The sequence below is a fragment of the Ambystoma mexicanum genome, chromosome 6q (assembly GCF_040938575.1).
Source record: "Ambystoma mexicanum isolate Mex_15411 chromosome 6q, UKY_AmexF1_1, whole genome shotgun sequence".
Lineage (NCBI taxonomy): Eukaryota > Metazoa > Chordata > Amphibia > Caudata > Ambystomatidae > Ambystoma > Ambystoma mexicanum.
Window position 1 is genome coordinate 461,882,339 of NC_090937.1, and position 15,700 is coordinate 461,898,038.

At 46.8% G+C, this 15,700-nt stretch overlaps 1 protein-coding gene across 4 annotated transcripts in view; it reads right to left on the reverse strand.

Moving 5' to 3' along the window:
* The window catches only part of GSTCD (glutathione S-transferase C-terminal domain containing), a 1,401,422-nt gene that overhangs the window by 740,710 nt on the left and 645,012 nt on the right, over positions 1-15,700 (reverse strand). The gene's annotated exons all lie outside the window — the stretch shown is intronic.

Consider the following 15,700-nt stretch of genomic DNA (forward strand, 5'->3'; position numbering starts at 1 on the left):
ACATAGAGACCCCCCCGCCCACAACATTTACTTGGGACTACAGGGATGCCGGCATGATTCCCTCCAGTGGGATGACATCAGCAAAAAGTGCAACTGGCTTTGTTCCACCGGCAGATAGACAGATTCTGACATACAAAGGTATCTGTGATAGGTCGGAAGGAGGAGTCAGAAACACTCGGACATTTCTTCAGCTTTTATTCGAATAATAAAGAAAATGCCCATCTTGCCCTATTGCTATAGGGGATTCCCTGCCCATCAAAACTAAGTAAGGTATCAAAAAATGGGCCAAAAGAATGTCTCTTAACTCTCCTTCTTGCTTCTGTGATGAATCCAGTGGAGTCATCACCGATTCCCCTTCAATGACCTCCTCCCATTTGGCCAGGAGACAGCAGCTGCTACCTGATCCTGACCCTGGGGGCGGCTATATGAGGGAGGATCACATGGGAGGAGACAACTAACTACCGGGGGCAGGGGGTGGGTGACTCCATTGGGTTATATGCAGTATTTGTTTCCCCCTCTCCTCTGACGAAGACCCTCTAATATAAGTCTGTAATGGCTTGTTGTCACCAACAGTGCCCTCCTATAATGAAGGTCAGAAAACAAACCTTTTCACTGAATCCCTGTAGTCAACCCCCCCCCCCCCCATCTATGACTCAGCCATTCACAATTCATGTAAAACAACTTCTGGCTTTGATATGGTTTTTTGTTAGACTTTTGAACAACATCCAGGAAACCCAACAACAGAGTTGGACTTCAATTCTCATAAAACCACAAGTACTGAGATGAAGAGGAGGAGGAAGGAAGCTATGCCGATCAAGAGATCCATAGTGCCAGGTGCACAGAATATTTAAAAATGGCAGAGGCAATGAGAGACAGAACCGTGCAGGAGAGAGCAGCAAGAGAGGATGTCCAAAGCCTGGCAGCGGCTAGAGAACGCAAGGCTCACTTACCAGAGTGGCGCAAGAGGAGGAGAGATGCAGCAGACATACCTGAGGGACCGCTGAAGAACTGGGAGCTGCAGCGGAGCTCCTGCAGATGCGGTCATGCCCGGAAGCAGTGTTCTCTGGTGCAGGCCACAGAGCAAAACCGTCAAGTGATTGCGGAGCTACAGAACACGCTGGGGGAACGTCTGCACCATGTGGGAAGCCAATTCAGCTGAGAGGTTTCAGGGCAAAGGCACGTCAAGAGTCGGGGATGCTGTGAACGACCGGTGAGTCTGCCCAAGGTTGTTGAGGATCCTGGGGCGTACAGACGTTTGTGTGAACAAATGGCTGAATGTTACGAGGTTGCCAATAAAGACAATATTCAAAAGTGGTTGAATGCAGATAAAGTTCAATTCTACTTCAAATACCCGACAAGCAGAATATTTGAATGCCGGTAAGAAAGTGCACAGCAAACCACAAGCCAGTACAGGTGCATGAGATGCCAATATGGGGGGAAACTAAAGCAAGTATTACCATGGGCAGATATGTCAAACACCTCAGGAAATAGGCTACTGTGATTTAGATAAAAGAACAGTAAACCAAAAGAAGTCCTGGCAAGCAGAAGTACCAGGCACCTAGGTGATATGAAAAGCCCATAGAAGGATTCCTGGCAGGGGAGTATTCCAGAAAATCCACAAAAGTTACCAAAAGACCTAAAGAAACTCTGACCTGGAATGTTTTGTTTGACCAAGTATAAAGAAAAGCAGTTGTGAAAATTATTTGAGGAAGGTGGAGGGAGACTGACTTGGAATTTAATGTTTGACCAAGTTAAAGAAAGACTTCTGGCATTCCTTATTTGAACAAGAACTTTGAGTCCAATATAACACAAAAAGAACTGTTGGATAAAGAGACACTTGGCATCCTACCTAAAAGTCCAGGGGAAGGGAACCACCCTCTGGATCCAAGGATCTTTCTTTGGAAGTTGTTTTTGTTGGAGTCACACGATTGTGAACTCTTTTGGATTACATCAAGTCAAAGCGATTTCCCTGCATCCTTTGATATTTTGTTTTACTTAGAAAGTTTGGACACAATGTTTTTTTAGTAACTGACATCCTGACCCAGACATCTCCTTAGCCTTAGTTTTGGAGGTAGGGTAGTTTTATTTATTTATTTAACATTTGTATAGTGCGCCAAACCCTGAGACATCAGGACGCTGTTTACATGAGACAGGTACAGGTAGGTACAGGTACAAGGGCACAGGTAAGGGGAAGCAGGTGTAAAGAAGTGTTCCAGGTGCACAGATAAATACAGGTTGGATACAGCTGCGGTGGTGATGGCAGTTGGGGTGGGAAGGTCGATGTCTGTGTGGTGATACGGTTGTCCTAGGTTAGGTTCCCTGAAGAATAGGGCGAGAGAGGCCTTTTTCCAACCCATTTTTGTTGAATAAAATGTGTGATTTTGAAAATAACCTTGTGTCTGCCTCTCCTTTCTGACCCTTCACACTCCCCTTCACCCATCTGTTTCTCTTCGGCTTCTCTTCAGGGTGTTTTTGGTTTGCGTTTATCAACTGTATCAAAGTCACATTCCAGATACCAGTTCACAAAGTTTCCTTGTCTTAATTTTCCTCATCTTAATCATCAACTCCTGTAAGAGGCTCATGGGTTTAATGTACTACACTTGATAAGATGTCACCAAGTTGTAAGGGATCTCTTTAATAGCCTTACAGTGATATTCTCTTATAGTCCTTCCTCCAAGAATTTTACTCTTTCTCCATTGAAGCCCTCGGTCTTCTATTATGTTTTGGTCAGGGACGTAACACCTCCATCGCTCTGTTCGCTCAACTGTGCTGGGTCTCTGGCTTGTTGTTTCTAGATATTTTCAGGATACATTATATTTCTCACTTTCCCTCTTTAAATGATTTCCACTTTTGTTCCTGTATACTATTAGGGACTTCTTCTCGCCTTCCCAAAGGAGACTTTCCGGTTTTCTCAAGGTTTCAGTCTCCAGGTTACATTTGGCGTTTGTAGGTATTTTATGTCAAACACTGTTTGGCCTTTTCAGCGTTTCCCCAGCACCCCCCATCCCCATCCAAAAATCTCCCTGGTACCTTCCTTCAGTGTGATTGACTTTCTGGGGTTAGGCTCTTGCTCAGGTTTCCTTCTTTGATTTCCCACCACATCAGGTTTCAGCTTGGTTCTGTTCTCGGCGTCTCCGTGTAGGGTATGGTTCAGTGACTGTTTGTGGATGGGAGGTTCCAGCGCTCCCACTGGTGCCGATGCCAATGTAGATCTCTGGGCACCCGGCCTACCACTGTGCTTCTGTTGTCACACCACCAGCGTGGACAGTCCTCTGTCCTCCATTAGAGCAACAGGTCACCCCTTGCTGGTTTAGCCGGAACTCTGGCTTCTGCGATTGCAATCGGCTCCGCAAGTTGATGCTGCTCTGCCCCTCCAAGATGTTGCAAGCCTGCAGGGCTTCCCCTGCATAAAGATCGCTCTTCCTCCTCTGATCCACTCATTTTCTATACATGCAGGTTTTCTATTAAAAGGCACAGTCCTCTTTGCTTCAGGATTCTTAATGAAAGCAGCATTGCCTGAAGCCAAGGGTATAAAGGGTATTTTATTCCTTGGTGTAGATAGTCCCATATGTGCAGATAAGGTAGGTTGCAAAGGGAGTTCCTTGTGGGAATTAAAGTCATTGTCCCCTTGGGGGAAGTCACTCCCAGTGAGGTCCCACTTGCCCAGACCCATAGGGAGGGTCATGCAGAACAGGCTTACCTCCCTAGCCTCAAAGGGGGTGGCTCCCCCCTGGGGGAAAGGGGTGCATTCTCTCGATTGATCACAATAGTCTCTTCGAGATAGATGAGGAGGGACCATAAAGCTACCTCAGTGGAGCCAATAGGCAACCACAGTGTTTGGTACACCAAAATAAGTGCATGTTAGTGTGGTTAAACAGCGAGTATGAAGCTGAGAAAGGGAGAAAACAAGTAACCCAAATAGACTGTAGAAAACTCCACGTGACAAGAGGAAAACACACATGAAGGGAAAACCTGAGAGTACGCACCAATCCCAGGTTCACACAGGAAGTAAGGAGAACAAGCTGCGTGTATGAGGGTAAGAGTGATCTTAGATAGGACATATAGTCCATTGTCTCCGAAAGCAATACTTGAATCAATGCTGAGTCGCCAAAGCCGGCCTGTCAAGGAAATGTTGAGTGTCAGAAACTGATGCAGTTGGGATATGTAGTCTATATTCTCAGACAAAGACTTGAAACACTGGGGCTAAAGAGGCCAAGTCAATAGACATTAAGAGAGAGAGATTGATGCATGCTGGGACATGTAGGCCATTGTCCCAATCCTGAACACTGGGCTCATATAATGCTAGAAATGCATGCCGGCTCACATCAAGAAATACTGAGAGAAACTAGTGCATGCTAGAAGATGCAGTGCACTGTCAGGGAAATACACAATTGAATCATTATAACACCAGCAAAGTCCAGGCCAAGACAAGAAGCATTGAGAGAGAAACAAAGTCTGATGCATTATTGGAACATGTAGTCTTTGGCCCCAGGGGGAATATCTGAGTAACTGAACTCTGGAGAAGAGCCTGTATAAGGCAAGAACGGCTTGGAGTTCGAGAGTAACCAATGCATGTTGGTCTTATAGTTCAAAACCTTAGATGAAGAGTTGAATAAGTGAAACACTGGGCAGGAACCAGGCAAAGGCCGTATACAACTTTGCTGGTGCAGAATTAACGTGCCGGTATTACCATATACCAGCACGTGTCCGCACTGGCAAAGTACACGTTTGCCGGTGAGGTGGTTGGGATGACCTCCAGCTAAAAGCTTGGTCATTCTGCCACCTTACTGGCAAGAAAATAGCCAGTATTACAGATGTCGGCAATGCCAGCAATACCCCAATGTAGTCCTATATGACTCCATGGAATGGGGCTTCACCACCATTTCCAGCCCTCGGAATACGGTGGACATTCCACCGGATCGGGTGCTGGTAACGGTATTACCGTTTGCTGGTATCCCGTAGGTATTACTGCCAGAATACCAGCAAACCCATAATGAGGGCCTTATAAAAAAGTCAGGAACACTATATTATGAAGTTCATGTTCAATCAAACACTAGTCGATTTATTTTTCAGTACGTATTTAGACAGTGTGAAAAACCTGAAGGTATTCTCCCTCCTATTCCCTGTGGATCGTTTGCGCAGGTGGCCAGGGAAAGGCCATCGCTCTTGCATCCCGACCCTAGGGTTGGACAAGCGAGAGAGGATCACCTTGGTGGAGGGTCTTTGGAGATTGGGGAAAGGGTGCCGGATGGCGAGACAAGGTATCCCCTTTCCTAATGTAGAATCACCCTCCTTTCCCTCAGCTTTAATGGGCTACGTTCACTCAGGCCCTATCTCTCCTTATAAATGCCCACCAAGTACTGAGAAGAGGAAGAGGCAACTAGGAGCAATTCACACTTCCTATGACCACTCTGGTACTGAGACGAAGAAGAGCGGTCCAAGTATAGGCAGTACTGAAGGTCAGGCATGTCGCATTCATTGGGCTCATTATAGCCAGGCAATTCCAGTTAACAACCCACACCTGAGACCCATTAATAGGGCTCACATGTATACAAGAGGCAGCTATGTGGGAGGAGGAGAAGAAGGAGAACTGCCGTGTTGGCAGAAGACCAGAAGTCGAGACGCTGGCAACAATCCTGAGATATCTGCAAGAGGGACTTTGCAGGACCGTGAGCCTTCACATTGGGAGGCAGGCAGCACGTGTTGCTGTATAGCAGAGGAACGAGAAAAGCCGTCCGCGTCCAAACCCAGGTGCAGCTGGAGCTGTGGAAGCCATCGGGCTCAGAAGGGACGTGGTTCGCGAGCAGAGAAGCCAGCATATGTGCGGAAACGTGTCTGGTGAACTGGCAGACTGCTCCTTGGCTCCAGAGAAGACAAGCTGGAACAGTGTGAGCCGCCAAAAGGAGCTGCGAAGAACCGGTAAGCATCAGAGGACAATGGGGAAACCAGAGCACTCCTAAGGGACCACAAGTAAGCAAATGGTCCTTAAGCACATATGAGTGCGAATGCTATTGAATGTCAAAGCAAATGAAAAGGGCTTTTTGAATAAAAGCACTTCATATTGAATACCAAATTAAATAAGAACTTCTATTTTAATTAAGAACAAATGATATTGAGAATCAAACGAACACTTGGACGTTAAATTGCAAATTGAACAAACACTTAAGTATTTGAATTTCAAATGTGAGGAAGATTTGTGATCTTATGGCAAAGCAAAGACTGGTGCAGAAAAGGGTTACAAAAGGAAATAATTGTGGAAAACCTGAAACCCAATGCAGAAGAGCCTATGAGGGGCTAAACAAATCCAAGGCAAGACGTATGGTTGCGTGACCTGTGATGGGTAGACAGTGCGATCTGATAACTGTGCCTAGACCAAGGAGCTCTATTATGAAGATCAAAGTCATTCAGAAGCAAGCCAATCAGAAGCATAGGGTTCCTGGTTGCATGACCTTTTAATGGGTGGATCGTGTCTGATAACTGCGCCTAGACCAGGCAGCCCTAAATGATGACCAGCAAAGAAGATTGTAAGTAAGCTACTGAAAACTGTGAAACACTTGATAAGGCAAGCCAGAAGGCAGATCAAGTGAACCTGTTTTCCTACATTGAACAAATAACTTTAGAATAAGCCACATTGGAATCTTGGGGAAGGGACCCCGGAGGTTCGCATGAACTGAACTTGTATCTTGGGGAAGGGAAACATCAAGATCTTCCTTTTGAGAGCTGTATCATATTGACTTTGGAGAAGGAAACTGCGCAGTCTAGTTGGACATTGGTCAAACAGCTGTTACAACTATATTAAGCCTAAAGTAGAAGGCCCATGAAGGATTTAAGCTGAAAGCAGCCGAGACTTTACTTTTGAACACTTTTTTGGTTAAGAAGAATCCCACACTTTGTTTATTTCTAGATGTGAGTGCAAGCATAGGTTTTTGGACACAGACAGAACTTTGATTTGGACGTTCAGACATAGACTTTCCATAGTTTCCTTTAGGCAGGAGAAATCTCTACCTTAGTTATTGGGCAGGTTAGGCCTTATACCATCCTGACATTTGAATAAAGCTCTTTGAAACTTGAATTCTGTTTGTGTCATCTCTTGATACCATAAAACTGGATAAGTGGGCACCACTTGAAGGTATATTATTTGTGTGGTATTAAGTAGAGAATCTCTTTAATTGATGTAATCATGTGAGTGGGGTGCAACCCACTGTGTCACACCTCCATGCTGGGCGTGGGTGAGAATGATAGCGATTAAATGACCTAGGCCAATTAGCCTTTGGTGTGGGCTGCACACCCTTAATACCACTCCAGTGGTTTTGTAAACTTTGAGGCGATATGCCCCAAGGTGGCAGGCCCACCCTGTGGATAAGGGCCCAAGCAAAGCGAGGGTCCCTTGACGAGGGTGGTGGGCCATTACCCACAGGGTGGTCATATGAGAAGGAGATGGGTTGCCCCTAGAACAAAGATCGCTTCCTCCTTTTGGAGAAGTTTAGCACCAGGCAGCTTAAAGCCATCCAGTGTTCGATAGCTGAGACACAACTGGTGATTCATTTTGCTATGGCCATGTTCAAGGGGGGAAAAGAGAAGAAGATGTGTGCCATCAGCAAAGAGGTGGCTTTGAAAGCAAAATGGTTGGATGAGTTGTTGCAGGGAAGAGGCATAGAGGGTGAAAAGGAGTGGTCCTAGAATGGACACCTGGGGAATGCCCAGTGGGAAGCGAACAGGGGGGAGTGAAGTTGGAGTGCCACAAGCTGGAGAAGGAGTGGTCAGACAGGTAGGATGCAACCCAGTCCAAGGCAATGTCCTTGAAGCAGAGGGTGGAGAGAGTTTGATGCAGAGAGGGATGATCTACCATGTCGAAGGCAGCAGAGCAATCCAGTAGAATAAGGATGGAGGAGAGGCGAGAGTGGTGAACAAATGGCAGAAAGTTGGCGACATCGAAGAGAGCAGTTTTAGTGGAGAGTTTACTGTGAAATCCTGAATGGAGGGAATGAGCGTGTGCAAGCCTTGAGGTATTTCATAATACGATAGAAGACAACATGTTCATGGATTTTGGATGGGTGAGGCAGGAGACACACAGGTCTATAGATAGAGGGAGTGTTGGATCCGCAGTGTGTTTCTTCAATATGGGAATGAAAGCAGATATTTTACAGCAAGCAAGGAAGATACATGAAGGGAGAGATGGGTTGAAGAGTGAGGCAAGGTGAGAGGAGGTGATGGGTGCCAGACTTTGACCCATTTGCATCAACAGTTATTAATGGGAGCACAGGATAGTAGGATAGTTTGGCTGAGCAGAGGATGGCTAAGTGTTCAGTGGAATAGGTGGGAGAGAAGTAGAATAGTGAAGAAAGGGTGTGAGTGGTAGGAGGTGGAAGAGAGAAGTAAGTGTGCAAGGTGCCTTCTATTTTTAGTTTCGGCTACTAGGTGGCACTTCAGCGCCATCTATAAGCCAAAAATATTGCAATAGTGCACAGCTAGGGAGAAATTGGAGAAGAAAGTGTGCCGGTTGCCTGCTATTTATAGTTTTGGCTACTAGGTGACACTTCAGCACCACCTATAAGCCAAAAATATTGCATTAGAGCACAGTTAGGGATAAATGGCATATGAGGGGGGGGGGCACAAAGCTTGTAGGTGTTGTTTAGTTATTTGCCAACCCATTGACTGCCCAGGGGTATTTTAGTCCATATGGCCCTTCCCATCCAGTTCCTGCCTCTTCCTGCTCCAAACCTCCTCCTCATGGGAACTCTTTGAGCTGGCTTTAATCAAGCCTTACCATCAAACTATGAACTCAAATTGCCGACCAGTGTTTTTGCAAAGCAGTCTGAGAGTGAATGATGTAATTGGAGTTGTAAACGCGCTACTGGTGTAATAAAAATACCATAACCAGGTCTTGCTTCAGCCGCTCCATTTATAAACATTATGCATGTCCTTAACTGAAGTCTGGTTAAAAACAAGCATTGGCAAAGCCAACAGTTTTGGCTTATGTATATGAATTAGGCATTTGCCAGGTACTGCCATTAGATGCCTAGGTTGTCACACCATTGTGCACCTGCTACCAAAAGCCCAAACTGTTTGCATTCCCAATGTTTTTTGTAATCTTGGTGGAGAAGTAAGATGCAATGTTTTTAACAGAGTTAAGAGGATAGGGAGCAATTCTTGGGCACGCATAGCCTGGAGAATAGTAGATAGTTTACATGGGTGAGATCGAAGAGAGGCTATAAGGTTAGTATAATAAGTAGATCTAGTAGTGTCAAAAGTGATAGTGAGGGCAAAGAGGGAGTGATTGTAAGTATTAAAAAGAGTAGCAGAGTAATCTTTAAGCCAGTGGATGCAAGGACACATGTCTCTAGCAGTCTGATAACTTGGGAGATCTATGTTTGGGGCGAAAGGGGGTGAGGGAGCGAGCAGGCTAGTGACAGTCAATGGAGGTAGCCACAGCAATGTTGAATTCATTGAAGGCGGCTTGAATAGAGTAGGTGAGGGGTGGAGAGAGGGCAAGGCAGAAGGTCTTGACTTGGTTGAGACAGGGGGGGCTTTAAGTCATGAAGTAATTTTTATTTGGTAATTGCAGAAGGAGGGGAAAGAGGTGGATGGGGAACAAAGATGATGAAGTGGATAAGTGATTGGACAGAGTGAGAAAGGACAACAGAGCAGAGGAGTTAATACTGGAGGATAGAAAAATGAGATTGACAGATTTCCCTAGGATGTGAGTAAGTGCATGAGCCACTGAGATATCTAAAGTCAAATCTATGATCAATTGAACATCTACGTATGTTTAAGAGTAAATAAAAGCATACAAAGTTGGGATCATGTTACAGAGAATATTTGTTAAATTCTAAGAACCGCGGAAAGCATACAAAGTGAAGTTCATGATGAACAAAAAATGTGTATACGTCCCAGAGCCCATGAATGTATATATAAGGACAATCTATGAAGTGTCCATGAAAGCAATCTACGTTAGGAACATTCAGAACTGATTATTTGTCTAGGATAAGCTAACCAAGAAACCCAGACCCGATAAGAAGGTGAAGGTCGTGCTTACTTGTGGTGTGGGAAGCTAATGGGGGCAAGAAGATCTCTTTGATCCCATGAATAGAGACCGTACATTGGCAAGACACTACAACGTTTTTTTTAAAGTAAACATCTGAATTTAATATTCACATATTGTGCACACAGAGTGCATTTGTCTCAAGCGCTCTATGTTTTTTACTGAAAGGAAACGAGTGAAGCTGGGTTAGCTACGATCTCAACAGGCCTTTGATGACTGACAAATATGACAAGAGCAGTCCCTCCCAAATATCACTGGTTCCCGTGTTAAGAATTGGCAGCCCTTTCAGGAAAGACACAAACAAGAAATTTCTTACAACAAATGGGGATTGCAGGCTATGCTATCCAGCGTTTCTGAAGAAAAGCGTTCACCATTTGCACTCCTATTTGGTGCGGACAGTGTCTGGGTGACCAATAAAATGATTTGCCCGAGATGGGTTTCTTTGCAGGACCAGTCAGAGGGAAAGGTGGCCTTGCTGCTTCCTCGACACATTTCTGAGTTGGGGAGCCTGCCATTCTGCCCCACAGTGCTCAGGCTTTCCAAACATGCCATGATTGTCAAGTGTGAAGTAGGTGTGAATGTTGGTGTTCTTCTGGGTGGTGTGAGGAATCCTACAGATTCCTCACGAAAACGCTACCTAAAGTCTCCTCCAAGGTGGCCAGGGAAAGGCAGACTCTTCCTGGTCCTAACCCTGCGGGCGGTGTTCGACGGGAGGGTCACCTGGGAGGAGAAGGGTCCCAGGGAAATAAGAGGACTTAGTGGGATGAGGCGCAGTATTTGTCTTCCTCAAGAAAGGGGATATCTGTAATGCCCGAATATGCCATGGCTTGTTGTCCAAGGGTGTTTATTTTCCAAAGCTGGCTGACGGAATATATGACGATAAACACAGTTATATCTAAAAGTCAGAAAACCCCTTTTAAAATCGCTGACATTTGGAAGCATAAAAAACCTATATGTCTCAGAGAAATAAGGAAGAAAAGATTTTAAATATTGCACTCTTATTCATGAAAAATCGTACTCTTCTGTACAGTCCAATAATATTTGGAATCCTCGTAGCACTGTGGGGAATGTGTATAAAATGAAAAATGAACGCGATAATGAACTGGACTACAAGTTCCATAATTCCACAAGTACTGGGATCAGGAAGAGGGCTGCAGAGGCACAAGACTGCAGGTTGCAGTTTATTAGGAAGAATGACCCACACCTGAGGAGGACTAGGAGGCATAAAATGCTCCCTCAGTAGTAGGCCATGAGAAGGAGTGGAAGTAGAAGTTGGAGTGGTTTTCCTACCTCCACATTGCAGCAGCAGAAACACAGGTTGCGTTGGAGCAGAGACGCCGGGACCACAGTGGCGTGTGATGTCAATGCCGGTCACGAGAAGGTCCAAATTGCTCCAGACCTTAATTGCACAGTAGGAGCAGCTGAAAGCTTCGGGAGAAACAACTCTCCCATTAAGGAACGCAGCTGCAGAGGTTTCACAGCGAAAAGCACACCTTTTGTAAACGTTTCCCCTTGTTTTGCATGTATCGGTGACAGGAGAGCACCAACGTGTTGTTGGAGCTAGGAAAGTCCTGCAGACAGACGCAGTCCGCAGGGGACCCGGAGAGAAGAGATTCCCGGACTGTGTGGGGAAGCTGACGCAGAGGACCTGGAGGCAACGAAGCAGACGGATGCGCACACCAAACCCGGTGAGTTCACCACTAGATAGTGACCCTGGGGGCCCTCCTTGTACGCCCGCTGGCCAAGTCCAAGAGCTGCAACTATTTTAAAGACAGAAATAAGTGAAGTGGAAGCAAACCCTTTTGAATACCGAACAGAAAACAAGTAAACGCTTATGTTGATAACCAAACTGATTTAAAGGGGCACAAATGGCAATGTAAAAGTCTGATTGCCATATCAGAAGCAGATGACGGACATTGTAGGGCATACAAAAAGTCAACAGCAAGGGGCAATATTCGTGATAAGAAAGGCAAACACTCATTGCCAAAGCCACATGAGAAATATACCAAAGCAATTCAGAAAGAACCATAATGGTCTTAACCAAAAGAAGACAGTTGGTGTTTTACATGTTGAAAAAACATATTGCCCATATAAAAACGAGGTCCTAAGAGAGAAGGACTTAAACCCACATTGTCAAAGCCATAGAAGTGTGAAACTAAAATATAACCCTGATCAGTTGGTTAGTGGAAAAGGGAAGAAACAAGAGTGCCAGGAAGGCTGCCCTTCTGAGGGAAGTTGAGCATAACTTGCAACGAGTGTGGCTAACATACGGGTGTAACAAACAGCATCAGTGTGGTTCTTATTTCCCTTGAAGTGGTTCTTATGTTTGAAGTTGTGAAGCAAAAAATACATTGCTAAATTGTTTTGCTGGAGTTTAAACGTTACCACTGAAGTACTGACAAGTAGCTCTCTACTCTGGCTTGGCAGGGGAGTATACCAGTTCATAGGTTGTTGTTGTAGTAGGTGGATCTGTTCTGGTAGGAGAGTGCATCAGCATAGAGAACTTTGTCTTAATAAGCCTGGCAGGCGAAAGGGCCATGAGGAAACCTTTGAAGTACTGTGGTATGGTTGAAAGCCTTGAAGAAGAAGTTGAAGAACCACTAAGTATTTTGTTGATTGAAGCAGTGTCATCCTGACAAGTTAATAACATTGAAACACTGCTGCTGAAGTCTGTTACATGAACTGTTATTCAGACCCTCCAGCTAGTAGCGATTTTGCGATCCCGCAAAATGACGCTCAAACTGCAGTTTTTTAAAAAATAAAATCACAAAAACGGGGGGCGTGGCTAGCGCACAAACGATGCGGACGTGAGCCGAGTGAGCTCCTGTAAGCGCCGATACAATCCTGCACTTTTATCCTGATTCCTGGGGATTTCGTGTGATACCAACGCCGCGATTGTGCCCGTGAAGCTGTGGGCTGGGATCGACTGGAATCTGGGCACCTATCTGCCCACCCGGCGGGCCAAATCTACAGTTTGCTGAAAGCCGGCGGCCCTGTCCGAACTGCAAAACCAAGATGGCCGCCGGGGCCTGAGGGCAGACCTCCTTCGCATGACTGGAGCTTGGGGCGGCCTGACGTGGTGCGGTGTGGAAGCGGTATACGAGACGGACACCAGTTGACTGAACTGTGAGATACACCGGAGGCCTGCACGATCTCTGGAGGCTCCGTGAAACCCCAATAAAGGATGCCGAGCCCCTGGCACCCAAAGTACATATTAGCCCGTTGGAGGATGCTCTGGGGGACCCGCGGCTCTCCATCTGACCCGCGGCTCTCCATCTGACCCGCTTCGGAGCTGCAACACCACACACCGGAGAGGATCCAACTGAGTATAAATAATATCATTCGACCCATTGTGCCGGACGCTCCACGGCCTCCGGAGCTATGGGGAAAGACAGGCAGAAAAAACCATCCACACAGAGCAGTATGGACCAATTTGCCGTCGCTACCACCCCGGCCCCAGCGGGCCCAGCAACACGACCGAACTCCCCCTCGGGGGACGGCTCTCTTTCCCTACATGACGTAATGGCGACCATTGCTAACTCCCGATCCTCCATGGAGACCAAAATAGACAGCATGGCGGCGGATGTCTCCTTCCTGCGCCACGACCTGCAGAAACTGACTTCCAGAACAGGAGAGGCGGAACACCGCATCTCTGCAGTGGAAGACAACATTGGCGGGATCAATCGTCAACTGTCCCAAGCCTTAAACTGCCTTAAAACCCTTGAATCAAGAGTGGATGATGGAGAGGGAAGATCCCGCCGCAACAACGTCCGCATCCTGGGCCTGCCGGAGGGGGAGGAGGGACAATGCATGGAACTATTCCTGGAGCAGTGGCTCGTGGACATTTTCGAGGCCACATCCTTCTCAAAGTTCTTTTCAGTGGAGAGGGCTCATAGGATGCCACCGGGCAAACCACTCCCGGGTGCTCCGCCACGTACTATCATTGCCCGCCTACTCAACTACCGAGACAGGGATGCCCTCCTGCAACTGTCACGATCGCAAGGGTCGATTACCCATAACGGCTCTCGAATCGCCTTTTTCCCGGACTATACCCGAGAAGTGCAGCGGGCACGACAATCGTTTGAGCCGCTCAAGAGACAACTAGCTCAACTGAATGTGAAATACGGCCTGTTCATCCCGGCCCAACTAAAGATATACCATAAAGGAACTACTGTTCACTTCAATGACCCACAGGAGGCATGGAAATGGGCGGAGGCTCACGTAGAAGGCGATTGGACTGCAAGACCGAGCAGACCAAGAGGAAGACCCCGACCGAGGCCTAGGCGAGCTTCCCCCAGGAGAAACCCAGACCGGGAAGGACAGGAGATCCTGGGGCCAGTGGTAGAACAGGAAGAACACTAAACGAACTATTGTCCCCTAATCCGGGGCCTAGGAGCAATGCTCTGACATGTGGGCATGCATTTTTCGCACCTCTGAGCCCGACGCATAAGTAATCCACCATGGAAGATGTTGACATTGGGCGCAAGGGAGGGAACTCTGGAGGAAGCTTGCATCCCACCCCTAGTCAACCCCCTTTTTCTTTTTCTTTTCCTTTCCCCCCCCCCCCCTTCTCTCTTTTTCTTGCTTATCTAGACCCTACCCAAGGGTCTGGTTTTTGAGCTGACACCTTAAGTTGAAGGTTCAGCTATGTTTGGGCGACAGGTACTTCGTGTTGGGGTGGAGTATAGGGTGGGGGTGAGTTGGGAATGTTCTAAACCTTGTTTGTTATCTCAAGACTGTCACATGCTCATAGGTCAAACAAACCATTATCTCTGGTTGAAGACGCTCTGTACCGCTCTACAGAACACCCCCGCCCCTCTGATACAGGCGGGTACCATATCGCCATTTTTCACTGATCGCTACACCCTTGAAAATCCCATCATGTGTAATAAGTATCCTCCGCAGACACTAGCAAAACACCCATGTGACATACTAAATCTCTGAAATTCCTTATTTGGAACGTGAATGGGATGGGGTCGGGAATTAAACGGCGTCTTCTTAGGCAATTCTTAAATAGACACTCCCCTGATGTGGCCCTCCTGACAGAAACCCACCTGGGCGGATCTAACTGTGCCTTTTTTCAGAGGACTAACTATCACCTTGCCTTTCAGGCGGGGTACACAATGGGCTCCAGGGGCACCCTCATTCTAATACACAAACGCATCCCATTTATTCAACAAACTGTAGAACGGGACCCGAGGGGCCGATACGTGTTCATCATGGGAGCGATCTGGGGTCAGACGGTGGCTATTGCCTCAATATATTCTACACCCGGGCTGGTACAGGAGTTACTGGATGACCTCACTACCCTTATAGGGAAACACCACCCTGATACACTCGTTCTGGGGGTAGACTTCAATGACACCATGAATGATAACATTGACCGTTCCCATCTCCGAAATCGCAACCCAGACACTCCTACTAGATTAGCCAACTTTACATTTGCTCTGGGGCTCCGAGATGTATGGAGGGAGTTACACCCGAATGTTAGGGAGTATTCTTTCCACTCCGGCGCTCATAGCTCCATATCCAGACTGGATTACTTCTTTCTACCACATACCGACCTTTACAGGGCAATGTCCGCAGATCTGCTCCCTCGGGGCATCTCGGACCACTCACCTCTCTTCGTTGAAATATGTATGCAGGGTCCCCTCCCCC